Here is a 20439-nt window from a genome sequence, read left to right on the forward strand (position 1 = left end):
GCACGATGCCGGGGAAATCCAATACGCTGAAAGGTTAATGCAATCAATTAGGGTGACAAGGAAGTAAAGTAAAGCCTTCCGAGTAGATGAAAAGGAGAGAGAGAGGGAGAGAGAGAGAGAGAGAGCGCACCATGGAGTTCAGTGGGGTGGAGGGTAGGGGGTGTTGGGGGTGGAAAGGTGAGGAAAAGAATCTAGTGGGATGCAGAGAGACAGCTTAGAGGGGAAAAGAAAGATACACACAAGACCAAGGAGCCCATGAAAAGAGGACAGTAAGAGATGCCAGCAGAACCAGCAGGACAGGGCGGCCAGTGAACTGTGCGGCTCATTTCCCACTCAGACCTCTGACTGCTGCACAGCTCCAATCTCCCGGCCCCTCCCTGCCAGCCTTTCCTCTCAGGCTTGGAGCCTGGCATGTCAGAGCAGCCTGGGCCCCTGACCCTGGACAGAGCAAGTGCCCACCCTGTAACCTCCAGGGTCTTCTTATCCACAGCTGCAGCCTGCTTCCCCTGCACCCCTCCTCTCACCTGGACTCTTCCCACCTGTTTCCCTCTCAGCAGTGCCTTCATAGCTTTCTCCCAAAGCATCCCAGCTTCTCCCTGCCCTACGCCTGCAAAACAGAGAGCATGGTGGTCAGGACCCGGTATTTTACAGATTGAGAAACTGACACTCACAGAGGTTAGGCCACTTCCCAGGGCCCTGCAGCAGAAGCAGAAGATCCAGGACTGCTCAGTCCACTGCCCATGGGGCATTTTTCTTACAAGACACTCACTGGAATTGGGAGCCTCACCTTCCAAGGGGTCAGGCTCAGAGGCCCCCAGGGCAGAGGGTTCATAGAACCTGCCCAGGGATGGCTGTTGCCTCCTACAGGTACCTCGGAGACCCGGGCTCTGGGAAGGAACGTGAGCCCTTACTGCCTGTCGGGCACTGGGCTAGCCACTTTCAGCAACTCACTCACTTGTCCCAACAACCCTGCAAAGTAGATATTCTCCTCATTTTACAAAAGAGGAAACTGTGGATCTGAGATTGGAGAACTTGCTAAAGGCTCCCAGGACGTGGCAGCAAGAGCTCTGAGACGGCACCTGCAGGTAGGTAGGACTGAGTAGAGGGTGAGGCCCTAAACAGGGTAAGGAGAGGGTGCTCCCCACACAGACCAGGATTGCAGGCAGCCCTGCAACCCTTAGCACAGGGCTCACCGACAAATGCCTGGACCCCTGAGAGCAATCCTATTGAAGACAAGAGCAGGGGACAGGCTGTACCACATTGCGAACGTACTTAATGCTGGGAATTGCACCCTTGAGCATGGCTACAATGGTAAATTTCACGCTATGCATATTTTACCACTAAAAATAAAAGAGAGAACAGAGGGCAGAAGCCCGAACCTCCAGGGCAGGGGCCAGCAAACTTTTTCTATAAAGGGCCAGATAGTAAATATTTTAGGCACTGTAGGCCTGATAGTCTGTTATAGCCACTCAACCCTGCCACTGTAGAGTGAAAACAGCCGTGGCCCATACGTATATGAACGGGCATGGCTGTGTTCCAATAAAACTTTATTCACAAAAACAGGCTATGGGCCAAATGTGGCCCACCCCGCTCCAGAGAATGGAAGCACCCGGGGCTGGCTTTCAGGACCCAGGATGCCTGGCTCCATCCTGCTGCCTGGGGATGGAAGGTGTGTGATCTGGACCTTCATGGGCAGAGGTCTCCAGAGGAAGAAGGTTCTCATTAAGAGCAGAGGGTAGAGAAAAAGAAGGCAAACAGAACACGTGCTGGCAGAGGAAACTGATATGTAGGAACGGGTCCCAGCTCCCAGCCTCTCAAGAAGCCTTCATGCTGCTTCAGATCTCACAGATGATATGAAGGGGCAGTGGCTCGCAGCTTAGGATTCTAGGATTCCCGATTCCTTGACCGAGGGGTGAGGTAGCGCTTAGAGAGGAGGACGACGGGAGTGGCCAGAGGGAGTGAGAAGGGGTGTGGCGGAGAGAAAGGCGAGGAGAGAGGACCCAGAGCACAGCTGTAACCAGGGTGGTGCTGGCGGCAAAGGGAGGAATCCACGGGCCCCAGCGAGAGTGCAGGGCGCGGGCCGGGCCTGCCCTACACTGGGCCGCCTCTGATCACGTTTTCAGGGCCACTGCCCGCAGGCGCAGACAATGCTGGGGGAGCCTTTGAAGTCCGAAAGGGATGCCGCGGTGGGAGCCGGGGAATCGCCTCCCTTCCCCCGTCCTCAGGGGAGGTAGGGGGCCAGTAGGACAAAACCCGGAGCCGGTCACAGCCGGGCCCCCGAAATGCGAAACGCGAGACAAAGGGAAAACAAACAGGTTTGGAGCCAGGCGCACGGTGCTGTGTCTGTCCCCCGCCCCGCCGAGCGGAGATGATGGATGGCTGCAGCCAGCCAGCTCGCCCGCCGGGCAGGCCCCGCTATTTACATAACACTGGCGTTCCACCGGTCACCTCTGACACAGCATTGCCTGGGGCCCGAGGCCCGGTGGCCCTGCGGTTCCTTGTGCCACCCGGGGGGACTGAGACAGCATGTGAAGGCCAGGCCAGGCCCGGCAGCCCTGTGTGCTCAGCCTCCAGGGAAGCCCTGGCCTGAGGAAGAGCAGGACACGGCAGCCTGCTCTCAGGTTCCTGGCTGCAGCCTCCTCTTTGCCAGCCTGTCAAGAAGGACGGAGGAGGCCACTAGGGTGGTGGCAAAGCCTCCAAGGAGAGAAGGCAGAGCCGGAGTTCTAGGGTTTTCAAGCCCACGCGGTTCTCCAGGCAGAGTTACAAGCAGAGCTTCCAGGGAGAGCTGTCAGCAGCCGCCAGCATGGGCAGATGGTACCGCTGGGCAGCCTGAGCCTGAGCACTTGCCTTGAGCATGTTCCTTGCCCAAAGTCTGCAATCTACGTATTTCCAGCCCATTTCCAGCCTAAGAGCTGAACTAAGATGCTCCTACCGGGGTCCATTCTTTCCTGCCAGGTTCCAATGCACAGTGTGGCTCCAGTTCCGTCTCCACCCTCCCATCTCTCCCTGGGTGCTTGGGGGGACTGAACCCAGCCCGAGGTGACATCCGTATCAGGTGAGTGGTCACCAGTGGTGGAGAAGACACAAGGATCAGGGAGGGCTCGGGCCTTACCTTGTAGCAGGTCCTGGAGGCTTCCTGAACACAGCTGGGGGTGTCACTTCATCCTGGGGTGGGAGAGAGAAGAACTCCATTAGCCTTTCCAGGCAGGAAGCCCAAGACTCCCCGGTGTAGCCCTCCAACCCCTCCTGTGCGCCAGGTACTCCCTGGAACCCTGTAGGCCAAGGGACTGATGCTCCGGGGCCGTTCAAGGAAGTCAGAAATGCAGACATGCTGAGTGGACTCTGATTTTGGCCAATTTGAGTATATGTCAGCCAAAATATGAAAAAATCCAGAAATTGGTAGGGGCTGATCACAGGGGAAATGTGGTCCTCGGGACACCCCTATAACCAGGTAGAGAACGGTCAGACCACACTATGCACACACCTCCGTGGAGGCAGAGAATGGAGTTCAGGGGTGGAGGGTGCTGGTTATGGGGCCTACATGCTCCTGTGGAGCTGCAGAGGCTGAGCAGGGACAATGACAGAATACAGCAGCACTGTTCCTTTATGGTCTTCCTCTGGCCCCTGAAAATAAAAATGACAGATGCTAAGCTGTTCACTGTGGCAAGAGGGTGACAGAGAAGCAGGAGTGGACAAGGGGCCAAGGTACCGAGAAGCCTCAACTCCACAGGAACAGGCTGCCCACAGTACCTTCCTCCCTGAGGTCCTACTGATGGCTCACAACAACCCCCACTGGTGGTCCACGTATGGAGAGAGAAGGTGGCCCAACAATTAGAGGGTCTTTACCCAACACACAACTCAGCCCAGCTTGCCACGCTCAGGCTTTCCAGCCAAAGCATGAGTTTGGGAGCCGGGTGTAAACAGGACAGACTCTGTATGTGGAGAGAAAGCCCAAGGAGTCCTCTGCCTGCTGACCCGGCCACACCTGTCTTTGCCTGAGCCAGGCCCCCAGGCCTCAGGACTCTACCCAGGTCGGGAGAGTTTTCTGTTTGTTACGTTTTTTCTCCCTTCTCCCTCATTTGTGGCTTATCAATGATGCAAGAAGAATAACGCCAATTTCCTTAGGCTATGTAATCCCCAAATCAGATTGGGGGGATTGCGGGAGATGAGGTGACCTTGTAAAGGGCTCCCGGAATGCCACCCAGTACCACTGCCTGCTCTGCTGTTCCCAGGACATATTTAGACAGATAATGCTAATTGTGCTTGACATGTCCTCTTAAGGAGGGCCCCGTTCTCTGCCAGCTTTCGCCGCCTGTGCTGGGCTGCCTGGGCAGAGGGTGTCTGATGGGGCAGAGCCCACCCTGCTGGGTACAAAGCTCTGGGAGGACTAAGTGTCCGGTGGGCATCAAGTGGTTGGGCAGGGTTGTTCCCCGGGCCTCCGACACCCATCTTATCCAGAGGGTGAGAGGCTGGGGGTCTGCAGAGAGCTGGGCAGACAACTGAGCTAGGGAGAAGTAGAGACGAAGGGGAGACGGGCAGAGGTGGAAGAGGCCAGGAGGGTGGGAAGGGGAAGGAGTTGAGAGCAGAGAAGAGCTGGATGGTGTGGAGGGCCAGCAGGCCAGGCCAGGGGCACCAGGGATGGAGACCCCGGGCCTCCGCTGCAAGGTACTGGGTGGACACAGCTGTCAGAGCTCACGTCCCTGACAGTCAGCCCAGGCCCTGGCTGGGGTGTCAACACTGTCCCATCCATCGCGTGTTTGCCTGCCTGAGATCTCTCAAGGCACCCTGGCCAGCCTCCCTTGAACCCCCCAAAGCCCCCCAACCCTGCAACTCTAGTATCTTCCTTCCACCACCTTTTTCTCCCCTCCCATCTTCCCTGGCAACTGTGCATTTATTAATTCATGAGGCACTAATTAGTTCTTTGTTTAATTTTGTGTTAAACAGACTGACCGGAATGATAACGACTTGCAGTGCAGTGCTGCCGTCCCCAACCACCCCTGTTTTCTGACAACAAGGGAGCGCGGGAGACCAGAGCGCTGAACCCAAATCCCTCAGCAGTTGCACTTCATTAAGTCAAAATGTGACAAGAAGCTTAGAGAGCAACTTGCAGATCTGATCACACAAAACGATCGGGGACAAAACTTTCCAGGAGTTGGTCACGGGGGTGGGGGGAGTACATAAGTACTGGGACCAGGACGTGCAAAGGGCGCCTGTCCCTCACCTGCCCCGTGGAAGGTGGCCTGGATGACGGGAGCACGGAGGCTCTCTCTGGGTGAGATTTGGAACACGGGGTGGGTTCTAGGACCCCAGTGGGGGCCTGAGAAGTAGCTGGTGCTTTTCTCTCTCTTCTTGCCTGGGTACTTTCTCCTGTCTCTCTGCCTCTCACTGTCCCTGCTGCCTGTTCTGGCCTGTGTGAGTGAGTGGTCAGCACACCCAGGGTCTGGTAGAGCATCAAGAAGCTGACACAGTTAAGGAAGGATTGTATAAGGCCGGGAGAGGAGAGCAGAGGCCCTGCACTCAGGGCGTCTAAAGTGAAACCTTTCCAGGTTAGGAAGAAAAGGACTGTATGTGCTCAGGGATCATGGCAGAAAATGCCTAAGAAATGCCAATGTACCCACTCTCTGCCAGGTGTCTGTCCATCCAGCCAGCCGCCCATTTATCCATCCAATGTTCTTAATCCTAAGTACTCTGACCAGAAAGCTGAGGACCAAAAGTTTCAGGGTTCTGTGCAGAGGTATATGGCAAATCAGGTACAGAAGCAGGTCCTGGAGCTTCCAGGCTGTGGTTGCTGACTGTTGGCACACAGCTGAGATAATGGTGACAACAGCCTTGTGACCTCCCTCCTGTCTATGTGAGAAAGCAAGATCTTGGCCCCAGAGGTGGCGAGCTGCTAACCCATTGGCTCATGGCACAGGCAAGGATGGGTGGCATCAAAAGCAGACCTTGCCCCAGACTAAAGGCACTGTGGCCCTGCCCACATTCCACCTGACCCTAATCTCCAAAGATGTGGGCAGGGTCTTGCATGTGAAGGAAAGCACAGAGGGGAATGTGAGCGGAGAACAACAGAACACACAGAGGAAGTTGGCAAACATGAGTCCTCACGTGTGCAAAGAGCCTGTTGCCTTCTTCCCATTGGCTGCTGCACCTGTCCAGGTGACAGCTCACCCGGAGGCCCGCTGGCCACAGGAGTGAGTCTGCGGGTCAGTTCGGCCCCTCCCCTCCCCTGGCCGGCTCCAAAGCACAGTGGTCTCTCACCCAACCTACCAGCCCTGGGCTGGCTTCTGTTAATTTGCTGTCAGGCTGCCTAAGCAAACCAATTAAAACTAATCATTAATTATAAAAGAGAGCGAGAAGAGGAGGAGAGAGGAGAGGGTGAAAGACTGAGATGGGAAGGAGGAAGAGGGAAGGTGGGCTAGAGAGAGAAGACCCAGAGGGCCTGCGGGGAGCTGAGTGGGGGACAGTGGGCTGGGAGCTGGGAGGGACATGAGGAGTGCTGGAGGCGGTGGCGTGGGTAGGAAGGGAGACAAGTGTGGTGGAAAGGAGGCATGACAGGCTAGGGGGTGGAGGGACAGGACAGGAGAGGAGAGCAGGGGCAGCATGAAGGGTGCAGAGACCGCAGGGACCAGCGTACCAGGACCTGAAGAGACCGCATCCATCCGTAGTCCCCTCTGGCTGGAGCCACTTCCTATCTGGGACTGGGTTTCGGAGCCTCTGCCCCACGGCCTTCCAGCTCCATATTTATGAGGCTCCGCTGATTATGCAGCACCAGGCCAGGCTCCCCGTCCCCTACCTGCTCCCCAACCCTCTCAGGCCATGGAGGAGGCTCAGGGCAGCTGTCGGGCCGCCCACCTACCCCCCCATGCCATCTCCTCCCCTGCCCCCAGCCTGCCCCCCATCCTCACACACACCCTCTCCCTGGCCGGCCCTTTCACAGGGGCTGGGCCATGTCCGCTGGCAGCTTGAGGAGGGGGCAGCGCAGACAACAAGGGGCAGCGTCATGGAAACGGGCCCTTTCCCGGAGAAATATTCTGTTTGGCCTCCTTCCTGCATTGAGGAGCTGTCAGGAACCTGAGTGAGAGTCACACTACCCCGGGACCAGGCGTGACAAAACCTATTTTCTGCCTCAAATTTGATTGATTAAAAAACTTTTTAGGAAAACCATGTTAAAAGAGTGAGAAAAAAAGGAGAGAGAGAGAGAGAGGAGAGAGAGAGGGAGGGAGAAACAGTGGGGAAAAGAAAGAAAGAGAGAATAGAAAGTGTCATGGGGAGGAGGGCTGGGAAGAGAAAGGCCACAGGCAGGGCCCCCACCAGCAGATCCCTGGCAGGCAGGACCGCCAGGGGATGCCAGTCAGCGGGGCATCCACAGCATAACCAGGCAAAGCGGAAAGGTCAAAGGAAGCCCGGAACTTTTACGCAGTGCTTAGCACGACAATGACGGGCCAGAGGGCCCTGCACAATCCAGCAGGTGCCTGATCTAGACAGAAGCACAGCCAGAGGGGGTTGCTCATCCCAGCCTGGGGCGGGGAGGGGGCAGCACCAGGAGTCGGAGCCGGCTTCTGGATTGGCTCTGGGTTTTTCCAAACACGATCTTAGTTGGAATTTGGCCAGAATCCTGAAAAATCTGTATAGGGTCAAGAGGAAGGGCCTAGTAGTTTGGGGGCAGGAAAGGGGTAGGGGTTTTCCCATCTTGGTCTTTCAAGCCATGGCTCAAGAAATGTTTTTAATTAAAAAAAAAAAAAAAAAAAAAGGCAAACAGGCCCCCCAGCTTGACCCCTCTGTCTGGCAGCTGGCGAAGCCTTCTCTACTTCAGTGCTGGCTTTGGGCCCTCTCACTCACCCTGTCGGCCTCTGACCTTCCCCACTCAGGCCCTTAGGTCCTTTGCCAGATGCTTCTCTAAGTGGTCCCCATTCCTGGCCAGGGACTTCATCGGTGCTGGGACATCCTCCCTCCTCCTATGTGACTCTCTCACAGGGCTCCAAGAGAAGAGCCAGCCTCCCTAACCCTTCTGAGACTCCTTAAGGAGGAAGAAACTCCTCCATTTCCCAGTGGCCCTGCCCGACCAACACAGAGGTGCCTCAGATCTTCCTGGGTGGGACTGAATTGGTGGCCTGGTTTGCTCTCCTTTTCTCTAAGGGTCCAAAAGGTCAAGGTGAGGAGTGGTACTGGCCAAGAAGTCAGGAAGATTTTTCCAACTGCTGGAAGGAGTATTCAGCAATATCCAGTCCCGTCATTGCCAGCTGAGGACCCAGTGTGGGTGAGGCGGTGCCTCCTCTGAACAGACAGGCACATTTCAACAGACAGATGCACAGAGAGACAACACCTACCCTGGGCCTATCCCCAGCCCTCTGCCAGGTAAATCAACCCTAGATCTCTCTGGTCCCTGCTCCACAGTGATTATCAGGTAGCTAGTGAGCAAATACTGTGGGTATGACACTGTGCCAGGCACTAAGAAGATAAAACAAGACAGTATATTTGAGCAGAGTCCATGAGAGCAGGGTTTGAATCCTGCCTCTGTTGCTTACTGCCACGCAGTCCAGTGGGGCAGACTGCTTAACATCTCCAGACCTCAGCTTCTTCAACTGAAAAGTGGGGGTAAAAAAATACCTACCTCAAGGGAACTTCATTCAGTAAACATTTCTTGAGCACCGACTATATGCTAGGTACTTGTCCTACACCTAGAGAACAGTGGTAAACCAAAGACCCTGCCCATGGAGCTTCTATTCCTGTGCTATGAAGACCCAGTGAAATAATGGTTAGCACAGTGTCTAGAACATAGTAAGTGCTCAATAAATATTACCTGTTATTAGCTTCCAGGGTCCCTGCCTTTAAGAAGCTGGGAAAGATCCAGCAATTCCACTCCTAGGTACATACCCAAAAGAATGGAAAACAGGCACTCAAACAAAAACTTGTACATGAATGTTCATTGCAGCACTACTCACAGTAGTCATAAGGTGGACATAACCCAAATCTCCATCAACTGATTAATGGATAAACACGTGTATATCTGTACAATAGAATATTAGTCAGCTGTAAAAAGGAATGAATTTCTGACACATGCTACAACATGGATGCACCTGGAAAACATCATGCTAAGTGAAAGAAGCCAGACATACAAGGCCGCAAATTGTATGATTACATATATATGAAATATCCAGAATATGCAAATCCATAACACAGAAAGCCGATTAGTGATCGCTGGGGTCTGGGGGAAGGGGACAGTAGGGAGTTACTACTAATGGGGGCAGGGCTTCTGTTTGGGTAGGTAAAATAGTTCTGGAACTAGATATTGGTTGCACAACACTGCAAGTGACTCAGTGCCACTGAACTGTACACTTTAAAATGGTTACGATGGTACATTTTATGGTATATGCATTTTATCATGATAAAATGATAGAACAAAGAAACAAAAAGCAGCAGCTGGGAAGAGAAAGAGACATTCCCACGTGGTGGCTCAGCATGGGTGTGAGATCAGCCAAGCCAGGGGGGCGGGAAGGTGAATCATCACCCTTTCAAATGGATCCTCAAGAACGAGATGAACTACGTCCCGACCCAAAGTATTCCTAGGCGCCCACGAGATGTGCTTTGTGGCCGCTGAGGCAAAAGACGATATAGGAGGGGTAGGATGGCCCCAGCGATGGACCTCCCCTCAGGACACCTCACTCAAGGGCCTGTCATTCCATAGCCCCACATGACACTGTTCCTCCACACACACGGCCCAGCCTGTCTACCTCTCTGTCATGCTTCCCAGATAACTTTCTCTGTTGCCCTGCATCTTATGCAAGAAGCTCCTCTCCAGGATGGGTCGCTTCCATGACTTCCCCACCCACAGGGCTCCAGGGCTTCCCAAGGTCGGGAGTCCCACCTCAAAGGGAAAGCCTCACCTAACCAGGAAGCCAGGCCCTGGAGGCAGCCCCCAGCTCTTGCCCCACCCTCCTGCCTGCTCCAGAATGCGTGTGCACACAGAAACCCCTGCCTTGGCCCGGGAACTGTCAGGAGATCAACAAACAAAAGCTGCTTCTTGACAGGGAGTCATTTATATTTTAGCTTCGTTCCATTATCCTAACGAATCCTTCATCAGCAGATGCAATATTAACAGCAGAAAATCAGCTCATTACATCCGGGGGGATTTCATCAAGACGGCAATCATGTGCAGCTCCCCAAGCCTTCAAGAGGCCAGTGGGGCTGTTATTTATTTATTTTGTTACTTATTTATTTAATTTTTGGGGTTCTTTGCACATAATTGCACTGCATCTCTGATCTTTAATAAATAATTTGTAGGTCCTGAACTGCAGACAGCTTTGCTCTCTGCCATGAGAGCCTGCATTAGCCAAAATATTTACCAATATTTAAAAGTCATTAGAATGAGGAGGGGAGTGGGGAGGGGTACTCGGTTCCTCTGGAAACCACCTGGTTTGGGGCTGTGGTGCTTGGCCCTTGTTCTTGTCCTCCAGCCCCATTTCCTGGTCCGAGGGCAGCCGTTCTGGATTGGAGGCCCCTGGAGGGCAGGCCCACGTCTGTTTTCCTTGGCTCACTTAGCTTGGGCGGGGGTTTCCTGGGAGCTCTTAGAGAGGGACGAGCCCATCTCTGAGGATACTGCCAGGCTTAAGGCTGACAGGGGGCTGGCTGACAGCAAGGACACACTTGGTGCAGGGGCAGGAAGCATTGGATTGGCACTCTCTGCCCGCCCTGTGCTGCGGAACTCAGCAGGGGAAACTTCACTGTCTTCCAGCAGGCCCTGGCTCTGCCGCAGCTGAGTGTGAAGAAGAATCTGACCCGTGCCTCTCGGCTTCCCAAGGTTTTGTCTCCAACTTCAAAGGAAAGGCAAGTTCAGTGGGTCTGGGAGGCAGATTTTCCCCATTTTACTGATGTAAAAATGGAGGTTCCCCAAACTTAAGCTCTCTGCCCAAGGCAGCACAGCTAGGAAAAGGCACAGAAGCAGGATTCAGACTCAGAAGCAGCTCTGCTGAGCCTCCCTTCTTTCCACTAAACCGAGCGTTCCGATGACAGAGCCCGGCCTTCCCAAGGCTCCTGGCTCCAGCCCACAAGGCTGGAGTGGCCACTGGTGCTGCCGGGCACCCCCGCCGCCACCACTGGGCTGGCCATGCTTTCACAGGTTTTTCCCAGCGGGGGCTGGATTTCTGCCCAGCCAGGAATGTGCTCCCAGGATGTCAATTCTAATCTCCCCAGCGCTCTGACAGAATTAAGCTCCAGTTTGTCCGACAACATCCCAAAGTTTCAGAAATCCAGGGCAGACTCTCTAATCAGGCTGCAGGACAAAGGTCTGGCCTGACCCTGTCACTTCCATTTATTCCTCCTGTCTGTCTCCGGACCGTGGCCTTTCTGCAGCTTCCTCCACCCTCTGCCCCTTCCCTGGCTGGCCCAGCCCCCACCCTCTCCTGCAAGCTCCCCTGTTTCTCCGCCCAGCCCAGTGTTGCCCCTCCCCAGGCAGCTGGGCTAATCCTGTTGCTCCACTATCTAGAGCTGAGGAATTTCTATGAGACCGACCTGCCTGCTGGCCTAACCCTGGTCAGGGCTCCCTTTCTTAACTGACTTAGGGAGCGTGAGGTCCAGCCTCTGCTTGGCTCCAGGCAGAGGGCGCTCAGTCCAGAGTTACTCTCCACATCTGCTCACCCTGGCCTTCAGTTGGCCTGATTCTGGGCTCCCTGAAACTGCCCCTGAAGTGTCCCCTGGCCTCAGCAGCCTCCATCCTATTTGAAGGGTCGGCCTGTGGGCCCTGGAAAACCTTGGCCCATAGGCCACATTCAGGGACACCTATCTGGGCAGAAACCTCTCCTCCTCAGCCAGTTCTGCGAGTCGCCAAGAGGTGGCTGCTGTATGTGACAGCAGAAGCAGCCCAGAACCTAAACCTGTAGCAAAGACCCCAAGCCCTTGGCTCTGCTGGACAGTGGAGCCATCGGGAGGGGCAAGGAGCCTGACAGCTGGCCAGCTGGACTAGGAGAAATACCCCTGCACAGCCGGACAGAGCAGGGAGGCAGAGATGCCTGCAACACCCAACTCACTCCCCTCGCTTAAGCATGGGTGGGGGGTTCCTAGGAGCTCTTAGAGAGGGACGAGCCCTGGCCCTGCACATGGTTCTCTTTGGACCCAGAGCACTAACACCTCCCTCTGTTTCCAGAGGAAGTCACATGCACAAGTTGGTGAGAAGAGGCAAAACCTTACAGCATGCGTGCTTGAATCTGGTTTGCTCACATCGAAAGGTTCAGGGGAGCAGACGGCGGAGGGAGTAGTGTGGACAGTCAAGAGGAATACCAAGGGCTGACGGACTTGGGCCTGTGCGCTGAACATAAGGCCAGACCACAGGGAAGGGACTCCCCAAGCAGGGGCTGGAAAACAAACACAAGGGTGCAAAGAGAAGGCTCAAGGAGGAAGAAACAGATGGAAATGCCGCTTTGCTGTTTTGCTGGCCCTTTAGAAGACACAAGAAGTCTAGACTGGCCATGGGGGTGCTCCTCAAGAGCTGCCCAACTGGCATGTAGCACAGAAAGTCCTGGACTGCTGCAGGTAGGCAGGGCCATGCCACGGCTTCTCCAGCTTCCCCAGGCTGAGGCCTGGCCCCGAGTGTGCAGTCCTGTCCTCTGCTAGCGTTCTCAAGCCCTCTCTTCTTCCGCTTCCTCGGCCACGTTGCACAGTCGGGACCCCCTTTCTCAGAGCTGCAACGAGGGGCAGCTCCCTGACAGCCTCCTCTTCATTCGGCCAAACTTCTCCCCCTATCCCAAGGCTGGCCCTGCTTTCATGAGCACAACCAGTGGGAACTTGGGAGGACAGACAGTGTGGAGGGCTGGGCCTTAGGATTCCCCTAGAAAAACTTGGGCTGGTGGAGGGACAGGAGGAGGAAATAAAGGCAGCCAAGAAGACAGCACTGGAGAGCGCAGGTCTCTTTAACAAGTCCTTTTCCTGGAAGAATCAAAGTCATTATAGTATCTTTACCTAATAACAGAAAAATCTACGAACGCCTGCCTGTTAGCACTTTCCAGAAATCCCCTGCAGTTCCCACTGCACTCACCCCCTGCAACTCCACAACGCCCCCAAACTTCCAAACTTTGCTTCTCTGCCTTTCCGTCTCCCTCATTTTCCCTGCCTTGCTATGCTGGGGTGTTGGTGAGTTGCTGGGTTTTTTTTTTTCCCTTTTCTTTTTTGCTATTTATCAGCAGATTGTGTGGAGCTGAGTGGTGTGAGCCTCACCCTGCTAAATAAAGCTTTGGTATTTCTGATAAAGCCATCAAATTCCTTATCGCACTGACACAAAGTGCATTTAAAGAGACAGACACCCTGTCCCTCTCTCCCCACCAGCCCCTACCCTCTCCACTCAGTTCAGATTTCCAGCTGCTCAGACACTTTGGGATCGGACACCAAATACGGCTCCTGAGGATGTGAATGGGGGTGGGGGTGGAAAACCTTTGCCAACTCCCACCCACCGAGGTCAGAGTTGCCGGCCCCTCAACCAGGGACACGGTCCCAGGGTGTGGCTTGGTGCTTCCTCACCCAACTCTGGAACCAGAAGGGAGCTATCAATAGAAATGTCCTGCGCCAGGGGATGTCCTTATAAACAGAACAATTCTGTGTTAGGACGACAGCTGGCAGCAGGAGGAAGAGTCCAGGGTAAGCTGATGGGCCTGCAATGGGGGTGCAAGGACAGGTCCGAGAGGGGCCTCTGAGGCCCACTCAACATAGGGCAGAGAAGGGGCCACAGGATGCCAACTGGGTTCACATCAGGTTTGACCACTCACCACATGCTCAGCAAAACCTGACTCCGCACACAGCCCTCTGAGGTAGGTGGAACTATCACCCCATTTGTCAGATGAGGAAACGGAGGCTGGCTTGAGTCCACAGAGCCAGGGGCAGGCTCAGCTGGGGCTCCAGCCCAGGCTTACTGCCTGGAGGCCTCTGCCGAGTGAAAGATGCCCCTCCCCTGGCCGATCCACAGCGTTTACCTCTAGGCCAGGCTCCCACCCACCTCCCCATTTATGATCCCACAAAGACACGCTTTCCTGTGTCCCAGTGCCCCCTCCCAACTCCCTGGCCCTAGCTCAGCAGCCCAGGCCCTGCGCCCACACACAGCCTGTTGGTTGAGGAATCAAATTTATTATTTTTAATTATTTTGATTTATCAAAGCAGCAGCTACAATCATATTAAACCAACTTGGCTTCTTGGCATTTAACAGATACAGCTGCCGCAGGACTCCCCCAGACTCCATAAAACACCCAGCCTGTCCACCTGCTCCCCAGGGAGGGCACCTCAGTCCCCTTCTCCAAGAACCCCAAATTTGAGGGCCACTAAGCCCCCATCTCCATCCTTGCCCTGCCGGAAGCACATGCAGCCAAAGTCACTGAGGGCCAGAGGGTGGGTGCTTTGGGACACAATCACCTCTGTCCCCCAGCCCAGTCCTGACCCACTAGGGAGTGTACAGCAGACCCAGGCACACAACCCCTTCAGCAGGCATTTGCAGGGGCATGCTCTCACCGGGCTTGCGACTGGGCACTAAACACAGATGAACCAAATTATCCCACAGACCCCTGGCCCACAAGAAGGATTAATGTCCCTTTCTTGCGAGGGAAGAAACTGAGGCTCAGAGAAGGGAGAATTGCCCGAAGTACACAGTTCATAAAAACAGCAAGGCCGGAATTCAAACTGATTGAGTTTGAGTTAAAAGCCTTCGTTCTTTCAACCATTCCTCACTGTCTTCCCTTAGACCAGGGAGCTGCGTCCTGCCCAGGCTCATGAAAGAAAATGGCTAAAGAGAAAGGACACTGAAGTTCAAGGTGATGAGAGGTAGCACCGTGGGGAAGACAGCAGCAAAGCAACAGGTTTCCACTGGTCGCCCAGGTCCACCCTGGGGCACAAGGAGAGGCTGGCCCTACCTGTGCGGCATGGGGAGGGAGGGTACAGGTGAGCAGATTCACCAGGAAGCTGAGCCGTGCCCTCAGGTAGTGCCCCGTCCCAGAGCCTGTGAGTCCAGGAGCCTGGCACAGCGAGAGAAGAGATAGCAGGGTTTGGGAACAGAGGAGCTGGGCACTTCAAAATTCTAAGCAAAACTAAACACAAGGAGCATGGGTGACCCTGGCAGGCCTGGAACAGGAACCTGCAGGGTTGAAGGGTCCACTGAAGCCACAGGAGGCAGTTCCCAGCCCCTGAAGGGAGGGCAAATCTTCTTGGTGGAGTGAAGAGGCCAGCAGTGCGGAGAGACAGTCTCAACAGAATTCCTCTGCTGCTCCACAGTGCAGGGTGTGTTCATACACAAAAATAATATTCGCCTGGGATCAAACCAGGAGCCAGACTACCACTGGTCCCCAGAGGCCCCGCAGCCTGGCCATGGAGAGCTCGGCTCCGGCTGCAGGTTCTGAACTCTGATGGGCACTGGTGGGCACGCCACCTGGCCTCTCCAAGGTTGATAGTCCTTAGCTATAAAATGTGCCCGACAATAGTGCCTGTCTCAGAGGGCTATGGGAGGATTTGGGGAGACCATGAGTGCAATGCTCTTAGCAAAGAATTTACACATTTTTCTATGTGCAGAAAGTGACAGCAGTCATCATCGTCATTGTCATCATCATCACCTAAACACCTTTCTAACCAAGATACAGCACTAGGGACCATGGCTTGGGGACTGGTGACGGCAAAGAAACTGGGGAGTAAGTTGGAAGAGGCTGGCCAGCCTCACCATTGTGCTCCCCAAAGAGCCCGGGGGAGCTCAGAAATGTCTAGAGGAGGCTGTCCCTGCTGTCTGCCCAGAAAACTGGCTGAAGCAGCCAACCAGGACCTAGAGGATAAAGCAAGAGTGGGAAACCAGGAGGACGTGGGCAGTCACATTTGCCTATCAAAAACTGTGCATTCCCTCAGCTTTCCACGGGGACTCATGTCCTAATATGGACCCAGAAGCTTTCTGGGTTATTTCGAGTGCGTGTGATAATGACTCCAGCCTTTGCTTCTGCTGCCCCCAGAAAACTTTCCATCTGGGGAGAGGGAGGACAGCTAGCAAAGAAGGAGAAGAGTGCAGGAAAACCCAAGGTCGGAGAGTATGGAAAAGGTGGCAACGATAGGTGAGCTGAGGGGGAAGCAGGAGGCCGGAGAAGTGGGCTGACCAAGGGACCAAGGTGAGGGGGAGGCACAGAGATCTGGGCAGTACCAGCCGAGAGCTCCAAGACACAAGGTGGACATCAACCACTCCCTCTGCCTCCTGCCCACTGCCCCAGGAAAATACGCCTGGGCAGGACAGCAACCAGCTCCAAAGGGAGGGATTTCAGAGCAAGGCTGAAGGGGCCTACAGCCTCCTCCTTGCCCATAACTCCAGTGCGGGTCCCTCTTGCATAGTAGCCAAGCTGGGCTCCTGGGCCTCAGGCAACCTCGAGGTGCCAAGGAGCACCTCAGCTCCTTGATTTATTTACATATTAACTATCTTTCTGCCCAAGCTTGGCCTGTCAACTCCAGGCTGCACAGGGTTAACTCCAGACTGAGGGGCTGGCTGGTTTGCCTTCACTGTACCTCAATTTCTACTGCTCCTATCACCTACCTCCCCCACCCCCTGATCTTAGGGAAAAAAAAACCCATCAAAATAACTATTTTATGTCTCCAAATATGCAGATCATTTTCTTTAATGAAAGATGCTTGACGTCTCCGATCCAATTAATATGCAAATGCAGGAGAGGATTTATTTGTGACATTCTGTCTGGGTGAGAGAAAACAAAAAAGGCCTGTTAACCAAAACACTAATTGCTGTGACTGATTGTCACATATCATCATTTTCATAGGATCTCCTCCATTCCCGGCTCGCAGGGAGCTGGAAACCAGGACTCACTCCACGCAGGCGTCAAGGAGAAACAGGGCAACCAGCTACCTGCCAGTGTGACCCCCTCGCCATCAGATCCCGTGTTGGGCACAGTGAGGGTGAGGGTCCGACGGGCTCTGGTCCCACCACGTCGGTCTGCCGACCCTCGATGGTACGTCGCCAGTCCATCTCCCTTCCTAGACTGCACTTCACCACTTGGGCGCTGACCCACAATCCAGGAAGAGGAAGGCTTCAGTCTCCAGGGATCTGATAGGCCGGAGGAGGCCTCGGCAGCCTCAGCCCAGCAAACCTCCCACTCTTGGTGGGGACAACTGCTTTTTGCCGCCTGATCCTTCCTGCTAGGAAGCGGATGCAGGCCGTATTAAGAAGGAGAGGGGCCAAGGTGGCCTCTTTGGGTCCTCTCAGTCACTGCCCCCACTGTCTCTTCCCTTGCTTCTCATGCTGTGTCCGTGACCTTGAGGTCACTGCAGCACCTGTTGAGAGAGGCCACCTAGGGAAACTGATAAAGAGTCCATCATCCCTAAGATGACATAGGAAGTCTATGGAAGTTTTTGAAGATGACCAGGCACCACTGAGGCTGGGCAGACACCTGCGCCTTCGCCCCACCCCTCGTGACCCACACTGAAGGGGGCAGTCAGCAGTCACAGCGATTGTCCCTCCTGAGCCGCTCAGTAGGACCACGAGGACCCCCTCAGAAGGACCATGGGGTTTCCTTTACCTCTGAGGGGAGTGAGTGTTGGTGGGCATCCCTATTCCCAAAGGTCAAGCGAGCACTGGAAAGGAAAAGAATATTTTGCTTAAGATACCTAGTAAAAGACAGGCAGATTCTGGGTGCCACATAGTTCCAAACTCAAGGCCAAGGGGCAGAAAAAGATTCTCTAAAGGAGCCTTTCTTCCCACACAGGGGCCAGTGGACGAGCAGACTACAGGGCACAGATCTGGGTCCCTGTATCTCGGAAGGCTGATCTCTTACCATTTAAGCTCAGATGTTTTGGGAGCTCAAAGAAGGCCTCTTCTATCTTCCTATCACTTCCCTAGAACTCTTCTGAGTTTCCAAGGACATTGAAAACTAGGGCTTGGGGAGCCAAATTGGGCAAGGCCGAGGAGCTGTGAAGGCCCCTGAGCCTCTCCATGGGCACAGCGAGGGACTCTGCGTCTTGTAGGAAAAGTCACAGAAAAGCCCCAAACACCGAGGGGCAGCTAAGCAATGGGCATATCGTGAGGCCAACACAGACTGGCCCAGGACTCCACATCTGCCCCAGTGGTGGCAGAAGGTGGCCGCATCCCACTTGACTCCCATCACAGACGTCCCCATCTCCTGCCCTGGCCCAGCTGCCTCCCTCTGGCAATTCTGCCACAGGCCTCCAGGAAGAGCTGGCGCCAGGGCAGCATGGGGCAGACACTCTCCCCCCAAAAAGGCCTGCCCCCGCACCCCAGGAACAGGCTCAACAGGATGCTGTGCGGGGGAGCTTGGAAGCCTTCCGGGAAGAGCACAGCCCTGGCACCAGTCCTGCGGGAAGGAGGTGAGCTGGGTCTGCCGCCCTGTCTGCTGCTCACCTGACTCGCGCCCACGGAGGCTGGGCACCAATGGGCTGTGCGTGGGTGCAGACGGGAGGCGCGCATCATGGCGCCAGGAGGCCAAGGAGGAAGGGCAGGCGGCTGGGAGTGGCAACCGGCTGGCTGGTCAGCTGAACAGCCCTGTCGCTGTACGCTGGATGTGGGAAGGCCCTACCTGCCAGTGTAGACGGTGTGTGAGCAGAGAATGACAGGAGGGTTCCTCATCAGAACACCGAGCCAGTCTTACCCAGCCCAGAGGCACCCACTTTCCCCTGCCCCATCCGCCACCATTAGCCAAGTGAGAGGGGACAGGTCTTGAGCCTCCTCTGCTTATGCCCACCCCGTGGGCGCTCATAGGTCCAGCCAGTAGGGACCTGGGGTGCAGGGAGCAGTGATAGGCTCTCATTGTGCCATGATTTAGAGCCCCTTTAAATCTAACCCATCTGTACATTAAAACCACTCATAAAGAAGTAAGTGGCTGTGGCTCTGAGCAGTCTATTAAAGCCAGACGCCTGCCCTCACCCTACTGCCTCACCTTCCCGTGGTGCCCAGCCTGGGGGCAGCACATGCCCCACTGGACATGGTGAAGTCCTGTCAGTCTACACCAGCTTCCTAGCACTGGGCAGAGAGACCCTGTGCTCTGGAGGTGCCTTGTCATGGCTTAGAGGGAAGGCCTGGATGCCAGGGCATGAAATTAGCAGCTCTGGCTGGAAGCTCGCTCCCTCCTGCCCTCAACCTTCCTTGGCCCTGTCTCCCAGTTTCTCTTCCCCATGGTACAGGTCTTCCCGGACTTGACACCTAGAAAACGCGTCCGAGTGTTATGTTTCTTCCTAACTGCCCCTGCAACCTGGCTACTCTCACAGTCGGCTTTTCTCTGGCCATCTCAAGTGTCCACCCCGATTCAGCACTGCCTGGGTTTCATGCGCCCAACCCCAGAGCCCTTCATCCTCCATTCCTTGGGGTTCTTCCCAAGCCCAAACCACGTCAGCAGGGGCCAATCCCAAACTCACACCCAAGCACTAGCATCTGCCTGAGACTTCCAGATCACTTCAGGTTCTTCGTGGGGACAAGTCCAGTTTCCCAAATTGGGGACCTTAGAGCTCTTTCACCATGGAACACTTTTGGAGAAGGTGGAAGAATCCCCCCCATCTTTGCTGAAAGGGGTATACGGCTAACGCCATGCCAGCTTTAAAAATACCCCAGCACGCACTCCACAGGGTTAGAGCAGAGGCCACGTGGTCAGAGCTGGACTATAAATAACCAGCAAATCATTTCCCCGAGCCACGGCCCCCTCCCCAGCACCAAGAACCTTTCTGAGGAAATCAAAGTGAACACAACTGTTACCAAGTCACTACTAAAATATTTACCAGCCTGGCGAAGTGCCGAAGGTGCTTGGCACAGAGTGTTTGCTTATTTACAAGGCTGTTTTAAAGGGTAGGAAGCAAAATAAGGTAACCTGAGCTATTAAACCAAGGGGGCCAGGTGGTACTTACCAGCTGCCAGCTGTCCCAGGCTCCATGGGAGCTACAAGAATTCCCCAAAATGGGTCATGAAAGCGAAAGGATAGGCTTTGGAGCCCAGAGATAACCCAACTAGCAGGGGCTCAGGGCATGGGAGCAGAGCGTGTTAGAAGTCAGAGAGGAGCCTCTCCCATGCCAAACCAGCTGGGCCCTAGCAGGAGCCCCAAAGTTGCCCCTGGACTTCTGCATGCTTACTTGGAGGGGCAGCCCGGGCACTGCCTAGCCAGAGGCGGGGAGGGAAGGGCCCCAGGAGGGAGAGGAGAGTGAAGCCAGGGAAGGCAAAGCACAGAGGAAGGCAGGCAGTGGGGGCTGGCTCCAAGGATGACATACGGGGGACATACGGGGACCTGGGGAAGAGAAGGCACTCAAGTTTTCACTTCCTCCTCTTTCTTTGAAGTTTCCTTGTGGTTTGAATTTAATTTTGATTTTCTCAACTTTGGCAGATTGAAGTTGAAATAACCTACAAATTACTTAATGTGTTGTAAATCTGGGGGAATTCGGGAGTAATTGGGACCACATGTTGGCCAGGAGGGAGCCCACAGAGGATGGAGGGAAGGCAGC

At 54.8% G+C, this 20439-nt stretch overlaps 1 protein-coding gene across 1 annotated transcript in view; it reads right to left on the minus strand.

Moving 5' to 3' along the window:
- CASZ1 (castor zinc finger 1) overlaps positions 1 to 20439 on the minus strand; it is a 150100-nt gene that overhangs the window by 65075 nt on the left and 64586 nt on the right. The window contains exon 3 of the mRNA XM_063104829.1: positions 3113 to 3165. The gene's annotated coding sequence lies outside the window, so the exon portion shown is untranslated. The remainder of the gene's footprint in view (positions 1 to 3112; positions 3166 to 20439) is intronic.

Source organism: Cynocephalus volans, chromosome 8 (assembly GCF_027409185.1).
Source record: "Cynocephalus volans isolate mCynVol1 chromosome 8, mCynVol1.pri, whole genome shotgun sequence".
NCBI classification, from domain to species: Eukaryota; Metazoa; Chordata; class Mammalia; order Dermoptera; family Cynocephalidae; genus Cynocephalus; species Cynocephalus volans.